The sequence below is a fragment of the Diabrotica undecimpunctata genome, chromosome 9, assembly GCF_040954645.1.
Source record: "Diabrotica undecimpunctata isolate CICGRU chromosome 9, icDiaUnde3, whole genome shotgun sequence".
Taxonomy (NCBI): Eukaryota; Metazoa; Arthropoda; class Insecta; order Coleoptera; family Chrysomelidae; genus Diabrotica; species Diabrotica undecimpunctata.
This window is the reverse complement of record NC_092811.1, coordinates 32,347,145-32,365,805: the sequence shown is the minus strand read 5'-3', so window position 1 is coordinate 32,365,805 and position 18,661 is coordinate 32,347,145. Positions and strand designations below refer to the sequence as shown.

The following is an 18,661-nucleotide window of genomic DNA, read 5'->3' as shown; positions in this document are numbered from 1 at the left end:
CTAACCATGAATTTGTTAGGGCCATGTCAACTGCATGGAAGATTAGTCGAACATTCCACTTTCTGCAACGGTTTTTTACTCTGTAAAACGCAATAAGAGCATCTGTTTTATCTATGCCACCCATGGACTTATTATACTTTTGTACAACTTCGGGTCGACTTACGTCAATGTAACATTTTGTTTGTTTATTCCAACGTTTTACAACATCTTCTGTACCAACCCCAACGAAGTTGGATACCATTATCACTGACTTGTTATCTAACCATCTGGTTACTACAATTCCATCAGAAGAGATAATTTGTTCCGTTGATCCTCTCTGGTTTTTTGAAAAATCTTTTACATCAGTTAAAGGTGGTTTAGAAAATCTATTGATCCTCGCAGTACCAGCAACAAGTATTGATTTTTGGTTGAGAATTTGTAAAAGATTATAGCTCGTAAAATAATTGTCACAGTACAATGCACGCTTATTAGGTTCAAGTCATTTTGTTAATTGCAGTACGATAGCTGCACCTTGTCCATATTTCAAATTGGAAGGTTATATTTCTGTGGTACTACCTTGATAGATTAGAAAATTGTAAATTAGTCCATTTTCACCACCTAATAAATACAGTTTCACTCCCCATGGATTAGGCTTATTTTTGATGTATTGTTTTATAGACAATCTCCCTTTGAAAGGCATGATTTGTTCGTCTATGCAAATATTTGTTTCTATATGCAGTTCTCTACATCTCTTTAGGACTGATTCAAAAACTGGTCGAACTTTCCACAGTTTGTCGTCGCTCTGTCTGGTTTCCAGATTGTCAACACAATGTATGTGCGTGCGAAGTTTGAAATAACGATTCAATGTCATTGTGTCCGAAAAAATATCAATTTGTAAAGATCTGTCCCAATACATTCGCAGTCTTGGAAATTTTAGACAGCCTGTTAGAATACTAAGGCCAAAAAATGATTTTATTTCTTGTAGATTACACGGTACAAATTTCTCATTTCCAGTTTGCAAAGCATACATATTCGTATATTGAACGAAATTTTCGAATATACTTTCGGGAAAATATCTCATAAAATATGTAACTGGATATTCCTCAGAACAGTTTTCATTAGAAATCTGTGTTATTTTATTAGGTAATTGTCGTGTTAGATATTGAACATTCTGTAACCTTTTTACATTTTTTTTCAGAGTAATGAAGTTATCATAGTTACCATCGTTTTCGCCCTGTTCATCATCATCCTCCTTTTCTACCTCATTATCCTCTTCCTCGTCCTCCAATTCGTTTTGATTTTCTGAGACATCATCTATCATATGTCCAACTCTCTGTCTTACTTGTATTTTTTCTTCGCAGTCACTGTCGTCATCACTAACAAATCCTTCTATGTCGGACAGTTTTTCCAGCTCTTCCAGGAGTTCTTTCTCAGTTAAATACTTTTTTGGAGGCATTTTACTCTGAAACAAAAAATAACACTGAGTCATTTTGGCTACAATTGTGCCCATCGAATTTGAAGCACACTTCTATATTTGAAAAAAATCTAATTTCAATAAAATATATTCACAATTAGTAAGAAGTAACACTACTTTCAACATTGCACTGAAATATAAACGGCGATTGACTTTATTCAAACTAATATTTGAAGAAACAAGTACACTTACCTCTTATGAACAATGCAATTGCCGACATATTGCTTTTGACATTAATTTTCTTATAGCACAAAACCATCCATGCGCCATCTAGGTACAAAATGCAGAAGTATAGTACTTATAGAATATAGATTTCGATAAACTTGCCTAAGTTGCAGATTCCTGTAGAATTATATATGCATTCAAATTAATGGGTACAATTATACCCAGCATGACTGAAAGGGATAGGTTAAATAGATGTCAATAAATATTGCTTATTGCGCGTTGCTAGTTGCTAGTTGCGTATTGCTTTGGTGTAAGAGCCGCCTTAGGCATACCACGCAATATTGATTACTTAAGATGAAGATAGTCTGCAAAGACTAGTCCACAGATTTAACATAAGAGCAAAAGAATTTAATATGACAATCTCAGCTCAGAAAACAATAGTAGTCAGCAAAGAATCAACCGGATGTAAAATAGAAATTGATGGCATCAGTATTGAACAAGTAATGGAAATAAAATACCTGGGAATTACACTGTCTAGCTATAGAGACCTGGACAAAGAAGTGAGATATCAAGTAATAAAAGCAAATAGACTGGCAGGATGTCTTATTAACACTATATGGCAAAACAGACACATTGACACTGAAATAAAGTCAAGAATTTATAAAGCCACTGTAAGACCAATAATGACATATGCCTCAGAAACAAGACCCGACACAGCCACAACGCAAAGGCTACTGGAAACTGCAGAGATGAGAGTACTGAGAAGAATTACAGGAAATACGCTGAGATCGAAAGAGAAGTGAAGACATTAAAAGAAAATGTAACGTACAGTGTATAAATGAATGGACACAAAATAGAAAAAAAGAATGGAATAACCACATAAGCAGAAGAAGAAAAAAAAGAAATATGTCTCAAAGGATTTTTGTAACTGGAGGAATCTCCCCTGTGTTAGTTACGTGATAATCTTATTGATTATTGTTTTTTCTATTTGTAGAAACAGATCAAAATAAATAAAGGATATAAACAAAGTGTTTCATTTAATTTTTATAGGTATACAAAACAATCATCGCATGACGATATACTTTTGTCCTATTTAGATAAACGAATACGATAAATTGTATATTGACAAAAATTGCTGCTGCTTTGGTCAGTCTTAAACTTTCAACTGTACTGTAATAACAATTATGATAACACTACAAAGTACACTAAAATTTAGATAAATAAAAATTAATCATATTTTTCCACTATCCTCGTGTAACGCCGGGATACACGACACTAGAACAATGAAACAGTGATAGCCTACATCTTGCAAAATACAATATTTCATTAAATAAATAGAAATCTCATCCGTACTCTTCTATTTACAATATTAAAACGAAATTGATAAGTGGCGGTTATTTGAACTTCGTATTTTTTGTGGAATTACTTATCTGAAAATGTTAAAACGTATATAATAAAAGAATAATCGTTCGAGTGAAAGTTTACCGTGACATTTTTTAACAAAGTGATTTAATTTGACTTTGTGTTGTGTACTTTAGTGACTATTCATACTAGAAATAATTGGAAATACTTTAAAGGTAAGTTTGTGCTATATCAAATACTTTGGTCATATAAATTAATATTTTTGCAACAATTTGTACAATTAATAGAAGGGAAGAGAAGATTTATCACCTAAAGTACAGGACGTCCTTACGATTCTAAAAGATAAACGACCAAAAAAACCGTGATTACCTACTGCTACATTGTTTGGAAAGTTGTTAAAAATGGTATAGTTTAGCTATTCATTGGTTTTATTCTTTTCCTGCATAAACACTATTACTATTAGTATCATTTTGCTATCTTAATGTTTTTGTCTTCTGGTCCTTTTATCAAGACTGCCCTTTTATTTCAAAATAACTTTTACTTTAACACAATTCTTTTATTCAATTCAACTTTTTACCTTTATTTTTTTAGTACAAGACATTATAGAGGAACAAAATAATACCATGGCTTGTACTACTGTTCACTGATTATTTTTTCTTCTTTCTTCTTGATATAAGCAATTTTGCTTGTCCATTAGCTGTTGTTGCCTCTATGGAAGATTATCGCTCCAACTTTTGCGTGGTTTACCGATACTTCTACCACTTGGTGATTTTTCTCTTGATATTTAACAATTCTTTTGTCCCCCATTCTTGTTTACACCCTGTACATTACATTTTGTCCTAGTCTCGTTATTCCTTACTCAGTCTCTCAATGTGTTTTCTGTAATTCTTCTGAGCATTCTTAATTCTGCTGTTTCTAGCACTCTATGTATTTTGGCTGCATCGGGTTATGTTTCTAAAGCATACGTGATTATTGGTCTTATAATGGCCTTATAGATTTTTGAGTTATGAGTTAATCTCGCTGTTAATGTGTTGTTTACGCCATATAGTATTATTCATGCATCCTACTAAATTACTTGCTTTTAATACCTGATCTCTAAATTCTTTTTCAACGTCTTCATGCTAGAAATTTAATCTCTAGATATTTTATTTTTATCACTTTTTCCATCAAACTTCCAGTTTTCATCTTTTGTTTACTGTTCTTCTGTTCTGTTCTGATTACTATTGCTCTAGTTTTTTGAGTTACAATTTTAATATATTTCGCTTTTATATTAAATCTGTAAACTAGTCTTAGAAAACATAAAGCAAAACACCTAAATAAATATAAAAAAATCCAGAAAAACATCAATAAGAAAATTCGAGAGGTAAAAGAGAGGTGGCTCTGCGACAGATGCAAGGAACAAGGAACTAAAAGATCTAGATAAAAGTATGATGGCTTTCTATTTATAAGCTTAACTATCATTAGAAACGACAGCGGATATCGGACCACCAATATTACGGAAAGAAGTCATATGCCATCAAAAACACAAAAGAGGCAATCGACCTCTGTGGCAATACCCAAAAAGTCACACACTTAAAACATTATTGAAAATAATACACAGCAGAATTGTAAAAACTCTTGAATACGAAATTAGTGACACACAATTTGGCTTAAGAAATGGTATGAGCACAAGAGATGCTTTGTTCGGCTTTAATCTTCTATTGAATATTAAAAATCATGCGGATGCAGTTGACTACCGGTCTAAATAGTTCTGCACTACTGCATTCAAACCATTCCTTCAAGTTCTTAAGTCACTATATTTTTCGTCTTCCCACATTTCGCTTTTCTCGTATTTTGCCTTGCATAATAATCTGCAATAATGAGTATCTTTGCCCTCTCATAACATGGCCTAAGTATTCAAGTTTTCTTCTTTTGATATCGCCGATATGCTTATACTTGTTATATTGCATATCTTTTCAATAGTATCGTTAACATAAACCAATGTTTATGTTTCATTTTTAAGAACTCATAAACTTGGCTAATAATTTATTTCTGATTAACCGATAAATGCACGCTTTTTTAAACGTTTGGCAGGTATAAACTTTGAAGCACACTGCAGTGTTATGTACGAGTATAATCGCAACTAAATATTTCTTCACACAATATAAAACTAATGAAAATTCTTAAGATTTAATGAATTCTTATTGATCAAAATACTAACTGAAAGTAAGTAGTTTAAATACAGCTGAATTTTCAATTCCACAATATAAAGCTTTTAAAGGCAAAATTCGAAGTTCTCCGCCTTCGTGGAATACAAATTGTGATGATATTATCAAAGAGAGAAAAGAAGCACTTTCAAATTATAAACAAAACTTGAAAAATTAGTTAAAATGTTAAGATATCATAACAAAAGATAAAAAAAAACCGGTTGTGGCAGTCCAGTGGGACTGCCGGTAGAAGTTGTACTTCTATACACGCTTTCGTCGTTAATCTGTACAATCATTACATATGTAATGCTATAGGTAAGAGAGAGCAGAAAGAGTAAAATAATTAGTTATATAGGTATATGGTGCATCGTTTGCTGTATATAAACATTTGACCTGTAAAAGGAGTATAGTAAATCAAGGATTGTATCAATATTTTAATGAAAATATATATTTTAATTTTTATATATGTATAAAAGGAGTTGAATGCAAAAAAAAATTTACACATACTCTGCAGTAAAATTCATTGTTTATTTTGCTATTAATATAAAAATTACAATACAATAAATACACTGCAACATAATTCAATATAATAATACAATATAAATTAAAATGTAATATTTATAAGTATTTAAAACTGCCAATACACATAACTTACTTTACGAAGATAAAAATAAAAAACCAACAACTCGAATTATGTTGTAAATTTTTATTTTATTTTAAAATTTATGTTTTTTGCGTATATTACATATATTTAATAAGATTAACGTGAGGTTTTTAAATATTTAAACGTGAGGTTTTTAAAAAATAAAAAAGGAAATTCATAATTGGGATTCGAACTCACAACCACCAGCGTATGAACCAAACACGTACAGGATTTGCCAATTAGACATGACACTAACGGATTTCAAAATTGACAGTCCTCTGTAAAACAGAGTGTTTATTTTGAAATACAAAAGCCTAAAATAATTATAAACGTTTAATTTTAAATAATACAAAACATGTCACATAAATAATTATATTTATATATAATATATATATATATATATATATATATATATATATATATATATATATATATATATATACAATAATAATAATAATATACATATAATAATAAATACAAAAGGAACATTTTTATTCTCGAGAGAGGAAGAGAGAGAAAATATATCTTCTGTCTCTCTCTAACTCATTATCTTACATATGTAATGGTTTCACAGATTCACTCTCATGCAAATTTCCAACGCCGACCGTGCGTATAGAAGTATAACTTCAAAAAAATTAAAAGCATTAGCTAAAGAAAGTTGTAAAAATTTTGTCTCCAACTTAAACAAATATACTCATTCTTCAGCATTATTTAATGAAGCCAGAAAGATACATAGAGATCCTATCTCTAATACAACACGTCTTAACAATACATTAGTTGATGAAATTTTTGATAAATCGCTCCTCCATCAGTCCAATTACCTAAAGGTATAGAGGTAAGGTAATCCTTTAGATAATAGATATTAAAAGCCGAAATAACACAAGTCCAGGATTGTACAATATTAAATATCCCATGATACAATACCTTCTAAAAATAGCTAAACTCTTACTAGTGGAATTATTAAATGAAGTAGTCAACAATATAAGCGTAGTTCCTCAATTTCAATTATGTTATTATCATATCAATTCTTAAACCAGGTAAAAATTGTAACTAATCGCAATCTTATAGACCTGAACTGAGTTTATTTGTCTAATTTATTAACTTTATTTATTATAAAATATTCTAACACTTGTTTATTAAAGTCTTTATTTGTACAATATTATACTAATTTATTTCACACTATAATTACATAATTTATTTACAACATTTATTACAATTTATTTATCCCAACAATACGCTCGGTACATTTTAAAACTCGACTCGATTATATTTTCAGACTAAATGAAAATTTCTCTATATATATATCAAACAGCCATTAGTTTGGATTCTCTCGAAGCGGACGGATGTTAACCTGTGCTGACCCTTGAAATATCTCAAACGGCATAGAAAAAGACCAGTTTTATACCTCATTTTGTTTATCTCGAAGCTTCTTTGATCTTCGGTCACCATCAAATTTATTCGACCCTTCTCTGGAGAGTTCCAATCGCAGGTATAAGATGGGGACCCGTTTGGGTATTACCTGCTAAAAAATACTTGTTAGAAAAAGATGTTTACAGTTTAGATGAGTCATTATTTATCATAAAAGACCTATATCTATTATGTCGCGCCTGCATAAAACTTTAGAATAACTAAACCGAGATTGGAATGGTGGTTAGAAAAAAAAAAGAACTTACTTTCTGATCATCAATTTGGGTACAAAAAAGAAAGATTACTTTAGACGCCATTACAATTTTAGTGACAGATATTTAGAACACGTTTACGGAGAACACATACTTACCTGCAATATGTATGGATATAAAGGGGGCATATAATAGTATACTTATGTCTTGATATTTTAGTTGAAAAATTTGTCAAAAATTTCCAAATACCATCTCGGTTAGCAAAAATAATTTGTAATTTTTACTCTTGTACGAAGATTTTTCTTAGATCAAATAATAGTGATCTCATAGGCTCACGATATAATAATTTAGGATTGCCCCAGTGATCACTCTTGAGTCCTTTATTATATAGTCTTTATAGTGCTCACTTGCATAAAAATCACATTAAAAACTGTATTGATTTTCTTATTTATTTGTTTTCCAAAAAATATGTAAATTGTATACAAACATTAGGTAAAATACATTTTGACAGACTTGTCAAAAAATTGGTTCTATCAAAATAGATTTAAAATTTCTCCAAACAAATCGAATGTTTGTATTTTTATACGACATAAATTACTAAAAATTGATAAAAGCCAACTATTATGAGTATAGTTTCCACACTTCCATCAAATATTTGGGGATAATTTTCCTCTACTCAGCCTGTGCCTGTACTTAATCTAAAAGAGTCATTACATTTACTAATATACTAAATATAGATTCATGGGCATTTTTTGAAAGATGCATTTATATTTGAAAAATTCTATTTAAATATTACGATGTCTCTTTCATCGGCGCCAAATTTTCAAGGAGTTGATATGTTATTTTTATTTTATACTCTAGCGCAGATGTTGAATAATACACGTGCGTTTTGTTTCTCTTGACCATTGGCAAAAAGTGAGTTGTTTTTAGTGAAATGATTGAAGAAATTGTTTCGAGTATATCAGGTGAGATTTAGAAAGGACGTTTTTACATGAAACATATGATATTCGTAGACATGTCTGTCAGTATTAAAAGATGTCACATCCATCGCTTACTGTTATGATACCCCTCACAAATAAATATCTTTTTTAAAGGTGACAGGGTTTTAATATAATTCAATTAAAAGTGTAGTGGTCATTCCTGTCTGTTTGATAAACAAATATGAGTTAAAAAATACTTTTCCGCCAAAAACATACAATCTGATGACATGTATTTAATAATTTATATAAATAAAACTACATTCGTCACATAATAGTTTGTTAATAATTATTGAAACAACCGTAATACTTGGCAAGTCCCGTTTTTTTTTTAATTCACTAACAGCTAAAAAATGCTTTTACTAAGCGAAAGCAATATTTACGCGAATTATTAATATTGGTACTTCATATGATATGCCAAATCTGTCGAAATGGAATGACCGTTTTTTTAGAGTTTTAGTTTATGTTAGAAATATGCAATCAGACTTATTGTTTTATCATACTTACATTTAGTCTTTTCACGACCATATATTTTAATTTTCTTTTGTCATTAAACTGCTATTACTTTGCATTGTCTGCTGTCTCTGTCATTTTATCGTGAGAGCTTTATAGCAAATCCTGTCCTGTCAATAAACTACACAAGTTTTTTGCTCTTGATAAAAGTCAACAAATTTCTTATAAGAACATTAAGAATTTGCATAATACTTGTTTTTTCAGGTCCGTTTTTGTTACATTGTTTAATATTCTTCTACTAACATACATTAGACAAGATGAAAGCCAGTTAATGTTATTTATATATTTTTTAATTGGATTTATCACTGTCGAACTCCATTTATTAATTATGAAGCATTAAAACAATTCTACATCTCCAAAGGTTATTCTAGAGCCTCACTTGGGCTTCTTTATGTCCAGGTGGCATCTGTTTAAGGCTGTTTTAGCAGTTCAAGTACACTGCGATTTGAAATGGGCGTATCACTTACTTTTCTACACTGCTTACGCGAGACCATCTTTACTCAGTGCCGCCGGCCGACGGGTAGTTTAATATTTAATATTTAATATTTAATACATTATTCTCCATTCAAACTAGTTTTAACACGAACTAATTGACCGTACGTTCATGAGATTTGACGTCACGAAGGCGATAACGATGAAACTAAGCGCCGATGATGAGTAACACGTTTCACTATTAGATTTCAGTATTTTTTAGCAATTTTCTTTAAAGTTGGAACACGCTTTTCTCGATTATTATTGAACACAGAAAGGTGAAACAAAAATCAACGATTACAGAAAAAAAAACTCTTTCGAGTGATGGGCGTAAAAAGTTTGGTTATAATAGAACGTTAAACAGTATATTCCAATTTTTCAACAGAAGTTTCAAAAAAATAAAAAAAGTAAAACCATCAGTTTAAAGGCAACATAATTTCGAATAACGTGTCCAAATTTCGAGACATTTTGTCGGTAAATAACAGAGAAAATAGTGTCGCTAGGTTTTGGTGCACCGATAAAACAGCCTTAAAATAACGATTTTTTCGTGTAGAGCATACAAACGCATACAAATGCGTAAATTATAAAATGTGGGCTTAATTTTTTATTAAACATAATATAAAAAAATATCAAAAAATTCAATATTTTTTATTCTTTTGATATTTTTTCTCCTGTTTTTTTCATATATCTCAAGAACTATTTGTTTTTTCTATATAGTAGAGCATAAAAATTTTGTAATTAAATTTTAAATAATATAATGCGAGTTTTATATTATAAGAATTATTATTATTATGGAAAAAAATAATACTAAAAAACACATAAAAACAAACAGTTAAAAAAGGTTTTTTTTTAGTTTATTTCTTGTACTAAAATCAAACTTAGGACCGTCATATTCCGAGAAAGAAATCTCTTTAGTATGCTTAATCGTGACATAAAATTTCATTAAAATCTAATTACTCGTTTTTTCAATATATTTTTTTTTATGAATAATTTTTAAAATTCCGCAGGTCAAAAATTAGAACCTCTAGAGACTTTTTAGAAAATTTTTTGACATATAAAAAGCCTCCAAGATTTCAAACCCATTTAAAAATTTAAAATATGTCGATTAGAAGAGCCTAGGAAATTTTTTAAAAAATTGTTTAAATTTCAGGCTTATTAAAAATTTGAATAACTTCATCAATTGTTGATCGATTTTAATTTTCAAAGCTGATATTAATGGCGTGTTAAAAGATGTTTCAAAAATAAGCAAAATGAGATGATCGGTTTATTGGTTCCGAAGTTATAATTAGCTCAAAGGTTCACTGCCATTTATAATAAAAGTATAAGGTTCTAATATCTGTTTTTAAATAAACACCTTTACATAAGCACTTATTGCTACAAATTTACATTACAAAGCTACAGACCACTACAGGTTGGTTAAAATACCGATTAAAAGTATTCCGTCCGTTAAAAAATTGACGGGTTAACGGTCGTCGCGACTTACTCGAATTTGATTTTACGCGTTCAAAATCGCGTCGCGCTGAAAAAATTTAATTATCTCTACTTCTATTTATCCAATTTTGATGTTTTTTTTAAAGGTCTCGCGAGCTAAAAAAATCAAATATCGTATTTGCAAATACGTAATAATAAAATTTATAGGTCATTTACAGTTAAGTCCATGATTATTTACCCGTACGTCATCATTTAAAGCATACGAAATAAGTTGGAAATTTACTCCTCGCAACAAGTGGCTACTGATGTTGGTTCGGGCTGTTCGGCCGTTGTCTTCTGAGATTAGGTCTCGACGTTTCACCAACACTAGGGGTTGGCATCTTCTGGAGATGTTACTGCTTCGCCTGTAAGCTGAAACTGATGCCGCATTGACTTACGGAGGCCATATTTGTATTTTCTACTCGCCTCCCGTCCACTGGTTTCTAGTGTGAGGAAGCGGGTCGTCCTTTGTAGCTTTTCTTTTTTAGTGATTTGCGGGAAGGCTGTTTGTGAATTGTAATATCGGTATCCATGTTTTGTTAACTCTTACTCCTTCTTCTATCCGATTAAAATTATTTAGATGCTTATATATTTTCACCGCTTTCCGATATTACCATGGGTAGTACTGAGATGTTTTATCCAGCATCTGCTTTTCTTCAAACAGTATCCGATGTTCTCCGCTTCCCAAAGCGTGTTTGGCAACAGCAGATTTGTCGATATGTCCTAAACGATAATGGCTTTTATGTTCGTTTATCCTTGTGTTTGTATGTCTTTTTGTGGTTTCCACATATACCATTCCATATGTGCATATTCGGTATACTTTGGCCGCTGCTAACGGGTCGCGTTTGTCCTTCACCAATCTTAAACAGTCCTTTATTTTCTTTGTTAGCTTGAAAATGGTCTTTACATTGGCTTTTTTAAGTATTTGCCCAATTCTGTCTGTTACCCCCGATATATAGGGCAAGAACGCTTTGCCTATACATGCTGTTTCTTCGTCCTTTCTTCTAGAAAAATTGTTAATCGCTTTATGTATTTCTCTTCTGGTATAACCATTATAGGTGAACGCTTTTTCAATATGAAGAAGTTCACTTTGCAGATGCTATGGTTCACAAATTTTCTTCGCCCTCTCCGCCAGAGTTTTGATGATACCTTGTTTTAGCCTGAATGATGATTTGAGTTCCTGTTTAGGTATCTGTCCATGTGTAGGTTTTCGATACACTTTATATCCTAAGTAACCTTCCCTTCGATTTACTAATACTTCTACATTTGGATGTAGTTGAGAATGTCAGGTTCCTGTAAAGTTATTCCTTTGATCTTCTCAATGAAATGTGCGGAGTCTTTTACAAAGGCATCGTTTTTCCTATATGTGGTTGTAAAATATTAGCCAGATATTAAGCAAGGCTAGACGGAGACTCTATGGAACTCTTAATAGTGCGTAGAGGTACATTGTCTTTGTGTATTTTCGGTAAGCCATACAAGCGTGGTGAGACTGCTTCGCTGTTGCATATTCTTGGCTTTGTATCCTCCGCTATAGACGAAGATTTTATAAGTCTATTGATTTTTCGTAGGGCGACTGCTGTGGGATCTTTTTTAAGTCTTTTATATACCGCACGATCTAAAAGATTTTGTATTTTCGTTTTGTAGTCGGTTGTCTTTATTACTAAGGTGGCGTTTCCCTTGCTCATAAAATTACATCTTTGTCTGCGTTTAACGATTTTATGGCACGGATTTCTTGGTGACTCAGGTTATTTTTCGGTATCTTAGCTTTATGCAAAATTCTCGCTGATTCTGTCCTTATTTCTTCAGATTTTCCAATTGGTAAGTTGCGAATCGCAGACTCGATATTAGCGATGATATCTTCCTTGGGTATAACTTTAAGTGCAATCGCAAAATTTCCTTCTTTGGTTAGCAATGATGTTTTGGTTGGAGTTAAAACCTTATCTAATAGGTTAATTACTGTCCTTTCTGTGTTTTATTTTGATTCTACTTCCTTACGTTTGGTTGAGCGTTACGTATTTGTTTTTCTGGCGTTCAGTGTTCCTTCCTAGTGGAGGGGAGGCGAGTAGAAAATATAAATATGACCTCTGTCACCTCGGGGGAACAAATACGGGTCTATACACCTTCTGTTATCTTCGGGTGCTCTGTAGAGGGCTTTGAATATCGCAGTCGAGAGCTTCTCTACCCAAGTCCATTTACTGGGTATGGACTTGTAAATATTTATCTTCTGATGGCTTGTCTCGAAAAAGACAAGATATTTCTTACATGACAAAGGTACACCAAGTCGAAATAAGCATCAGGTCGTGGTCTTCTGAAGGCTTGTCTTGAAAGAGACAAGATATTTCTTACATGACAAAAATATAGGTCGAAATAAAACATCAGATTGTAGTTGAATAATATCTCAGCCACAGAGTATAATTGGAACAGCAGAAAGCAGCGCCCCAAGAGCACTAAGCTCTCGGAGGGCTCGTGAGGGACTGACCTGGCTGACCTGAAAATTGCCAATATTTATATGTGTCGTTCGAGCGGTAAATAGGGATTTCCAGGTCAAGAGCCAATGGGAAAATTCGAGGCGGGGCGATGCACATCGAAATGCACACTAGTCCACAGACTATGGCATTCGATGACACCTCCGTAGTACAACGCGGCATCAGTTTCAACTTACAAGCGAAGCAGTAACATCTACAGAAGATACCCCTAGTGTTGGCGAAACGTCGAGAACTAATCTCATAAGACAACGGCCTAACAGCTCGAACAAACAGTTTAACAAGTTAGACGATGGCCGTAAAAGCCTAACGCATTTTATCAGAATGTTAAATGTTAGTTTTGCTTTATGCTTTATGATGGTGAATAAACTTTGGGAAATTAACTGTTGTTTAATTTGCGAGTGTAATAATTAACCAAATGAGCACTGACTCAAAAAAAATACAAACGAAAGCCGAATAAACGATAAAATAAAATACAATTTATTTCATTGCCATGTCCACACTGTTCTTGTCTTCTTTTTATTTACGTTAACCTGACTATTGAACTGTCACTTGTTAGTTAAAGGCGTGTTCACATATATTCTTCTTGCTACATACATTGTGATCCTTTGGATCACAAAACTGACCCGGATGTGATACAAAAAAACAAGCAAGAAGAATTTACAGGTTTAAAAAGTGGTGTTTTGGACGGGGCACTGGCGGAGAACGACGCACTTTTCTCTGAAAATGAATTCGAAGTGGGCGTTGTAGTAATCTGGCAGAAAAGATCTGCAGTTGGTACTGAGTTCAGACCCTCGACTGTGGATGGAATTTGTCTAAGACGTCCACGACGTCGAATAGGATGCTCTCCTCTTGGAAGAGGCGCATTAGGATCAGTATCAATGTATCTAGTTAAATCAGACACATGGTAAATACCTAAGGGCACAGGTGGAGTATCTGGATTCACTATTTTATATGAAGTATGACTTGTAACTCTAGAAATTGTATAAGATTCATCTCTGCGGGGTGTCAACTTTGAAGATATAGCCGCTTTAGCTTTGCTCAATACATGGGTCTTGACGAATACTAAATCTGATATTTGAAATGTCTGATCTCGACGTTTATTATCAGCATATTTCTTCCTATTTTGTTGGCTCTCATGGGGTTCTCTGACTTAAGACATCCTCAAGTAAACGTAAGTAAGGCATACAAAGGCTTAGGTCTCTCGTCCTTAGGTAAGATGAGCAGGTGTGAAACGAGTACACTGACAAAAGTAGTATTTATAGCAAAACAAACACAAAGTAGCTTTTCTTTCCAGCTGGTATGGTCAGTTAAGGCCAATATAGGTAATTGGGTTTTCTGGTCACGGCTCTTGCCGTTCAATAGGATTTGTAGCAGGGTGATAAACAGGAATCAGATTCTGACTAAATCCTAAAGCTTGAGCTACATATTTCATGTAGCTGTACTCCGTCAGCAAATCGTAATACAATCGCGTTAATGAGGCATCTGGCGCAAGACTCAACAGTCACATCCTTAAAGAAAAAACTTCTCCGTTCACCTAGTAGAGGTGTGTTGAACAATAAAAATCCACCTTTTTCTAGTTGTCGTCTCTGATAATATGGACCAAACAGATCAATAGCAATAGTTTCAAAGCGCTGACTTTAAACTGGGGTTTGAAGTAATCCAGCGGATTTCAGATTAGTTGCTTTGTATCTTTACATATCCAAAAGTATCGTAGTATAATTTTCTGTAAAGTGTGCTCTACACCATAATGGCCGGCGAGAAGTGAATCGTGAGTTTCTTGTAATACTACCTTGATTTAACATTTTCGCACAACTTTCTGAGCTTTCTCTCGATCATGGTCAGAGGAATAACGATATAGAATGTCATTCATCATAATATGTCCTCTCACTTCATCTTTGATTTCAACAGCACAACTCTCGGGAGTCTCAAAAGATTTAATGATAAAGGCCACATATGTGTCAGATAACTCTTTTTCTCGAATTTCTCAAGCTTGAGCTGTAGGCAGGTTACCTGTCACAAAACAATAAATATTACATAAATATTATTTTTCAATTTTATGACAAATAGGGCGAAATAAAGTATATGCTAAGGAATTTGGTTTTCCTGGCACATATTCAATTTTTATATCATATGGTTATAACTACAAAGCCTATCTAACAAGTCTTCTCGCTGGGAACTTTAATGACATAAGCCAGCGTAAGGGCTGGTGATCACTCTTAACAATGACAGGGAAGACTCTTTGTATTCACGAAATTTCGAAAAAGCTCATACAAATGCTAAAGCCTTACGTTCTGTTGTATGGTAATTCTTCTGAGAATCAGTCAGTAAACATATTCTTGCATATTCTACTGACCTTTCTTCGGGACCCTCCCCCTGGAGTAAAGCTGCTTCTAATTCATATAAACTAGCGTCAAGCCTTATAATAAATGGCTTCGTAGGGTCAGCCTGTTACAGTATGGGAGACACTAAAAAATCAAAAGTTTAACGGATTTTTTGAGTGTCCCCTATAACGGATTTGAATAGGGATGTTCACTAATTTTTAAATATTGTTAAATTCAATAGGTTTTAACATATATAAAAACATAGCAAACATAAAATTGTTTAAAAATATATATTTCTTAAGATAAATCAATTCTTAATTTCAATTCTGATGGAGGCTAGAAAAACGGCTCCTCGCAGCGAGGCTACGGTGTGTGACGTCAGCAGTCGTATCGACAACTTGTTTTGTATACGTATTTACGAAGTGTAACTAGTTCTTTAAATATTTAATCACTGATAATGAAGCCAATTAAGTGGTGTTTTGTTCCTGGGTGTCTAAATACATCTAAAAACAATTCTGAGAAGATTTTTATTACAGTTCCAAACAATTTAACACTATATTCATATAAAATTGTCAAACCACAGGTTTTTATATCTGTACCTCGGAGGGATACTCTACAACACTATGTCCATTTTTTCAATTTTGACAATTTTACAGACTAATAATTAACTTTTATAACTTTATTTAAAGGAATAGAGCACTAGGTCCTAAACCATTTGCTGATAAAGAAAGTGACCTTTAAAAGAACACCAAATCCATTTTTACTTAGAGGGATAAAACACCATGTGGACTTAATGTTTTGTCCCTCTACGCATGTGAATTACCGCCGCGCCTATCTCTATGATGAGAGGTAGACTGTTACTGATCTAATAATAATACTTTTGCTATTTTTTATGGTGTGTTTACAGTGGCTTGTTACTAATAATAAGAGCAATAAACCATAATTCTCGTAGGAGAAAGATTCTTGAAGTACCTACTAAAAAGTTCTGCGAATTCTTCTACTGCATTTACAGGTAAGCTACCTTTTTGCTCATTATTTTTAAATTATTAAAAAACAACCTCAAAAGGATAATGTAGTGATTTGATACCAACCTTAGACTAGCAATATTATTAAATCTTTTACAACCAATATTATACACCTTGTTTAATTTCAGAATCAAATAATACACCAAGCAATGATGTTTTAAATGAAGAGCATATTATTAGAGATGCCTTGAGTTGTGATAACGAAGATAAGTCTGATATAGAGAAAAGTTCTGATAAACTATTCGTAGTGGAAATGAAATAAGATTTGCATTACTAAAATGGGCAGATACCGTCATTCCTGACAGTAACATAGAAGAAATCATACTACGGTCTTACAAATGTTACGGCCAGAATAAAAATGTTAGCATTAATACTTGTTTAAAAAAGTAAAAATTATTATCCAGAAGTTTCTACTAAAGAGTAATACCCACATGGAGGCGGACACTGTCCATGCGCTGATAGAGCGAAAGATAAAAAACTTAACATTTCTATTTACACGCCCTGGGACTGGCAGCCGTTAGTCAGGTAAACCTCAATGAAATATACCGTACATACTATGGAACTAGAAGAATTTAAAAATTTAAGGTCGTTGTATGATGTCAAAACATCTTAAAATCTGCCTTTGATTAATAGAAAAGAGACATTAACAAACAACAAGTTCTTCTGTCAAACTGTATTTAACTGCAAGTTAAACAAAACAGCATTGGAACTATGTTTTTAAAAAGTAATTTTCATGACGAAAACCAGGAAATTGACCTTGTTAGGTTTCGAAGGCGACACCTTACATTGCCAAAAGATTTGCAACTGGTATCACAAAGTCCAATACTTATATCACAACAAAAGTATAACGATCTATTGGCATTACTGTCAAATGTTCCTACATTTTGCCATGATTTTTATCAAAACTTAAAGCATACCTACTAGTAATACTAATAGTGACTATCCAGAAGAAGACTAACTTGAGGATGACTGAGTGGTTTGTACCTAAAATGCAATTTTTACATACATATTTGTATTTGTAAAGGTAAATTGTATGGTTAAATAAATTTTGTCAGTAAAAGTCAAATAGGATTGTAGTTGTTATTGAATACCCCATACTAATTCTTACAGTACAATAACTTTATTAGATGGATACAACACCATGTCCGTTTGGACACGATGGATACAACAAATTTGTTTTTAATTATAACAAATGTATTATGTAAATAACAATAAACAGAATGTTCTAGTAAAATATTGTTTCAATATCTTAATAAAGAGCTGCAGCAATAATACTTTTTGGTGAAAAAAAGTTTTAAACTGCTCTCCTGTAAAGTTTTAAAAATGAACATAGTGTTGATTCCTTCCGAGGTACAGATATTTGCATTTATTTTTTTTTCTAACTTGCATAATAACTGCCTTTTCTAGTTTTTCCCTCTCTTTGTAGCAAACACCACGTATTTGGCTTCATTATCACTGTATAAATACTTAAAGAACTGATTACACTTCGTAAATACGTATACACAAGTTGTCGATACGACTGCTGACGTCACACATCGTAGCCTCGCTGCGAGGAGCCGTTTTTCTAGCGTCCATCAAAATTAAAATTAAGAATTGATTTATCTTAAAAAATATATATTTTTAAACAATTTCATGTTTACTATATTTTTATATATCTTATAATCTATTGAATTTAATTGAATTTAACTATATTTAAAAATTTGTGAACATCTCTATTGTTAGTAGTAGTAGCTGAATTTAGAGAAATGGGCTTATTATTCGAACTGAGACAAATAGGACATTGGGACCTGGGAGAAGAGCTGGAATGACTTATTTGTTGAGTTGCGACGAATTTTTTGTCATCATTTTCAGAGGGTTTATTTCCAACCAATAAAAGTATCTTCGATTGCTCTGTTTTTAGATAGTCTTCGATTGGTTTATTTCTTATTCCAGAATTGAGTAATTCATATACCACATCAATTTGATAAGTG

At 32.4% G+C, this 18,661-nt stretch overlaps 1 protein-coding gene across 2 annotated transcripts in view; it reads left to right on the top strand.

The window, feature by feature from the left end:
• Nucleotides 1–2,776: 2,776 nt before the first annotated feature.
• Nucleotides 2,777–18,661, top strand: part of LOC140449779 (ATP-binding cassette sub-family C member 4-like) — a 119,368-nt gene continuing 103,483 nt past the window's right edge. The window contains exon 1 of one of the 2 annotated variants that reach the window (XM_072543123.1): nucleotides 2,777–3,195. The gene's annotated coding sequence lies outside the window, so the exon portion shown is untranslated. Of the gene's footprint in view, nucleotides 3,196–8,292; nucleotides 8,394–18,661 lie in introns of those variants that run through there. The other variant, XM_072543126.1, reaches the window with a different exon arrangement.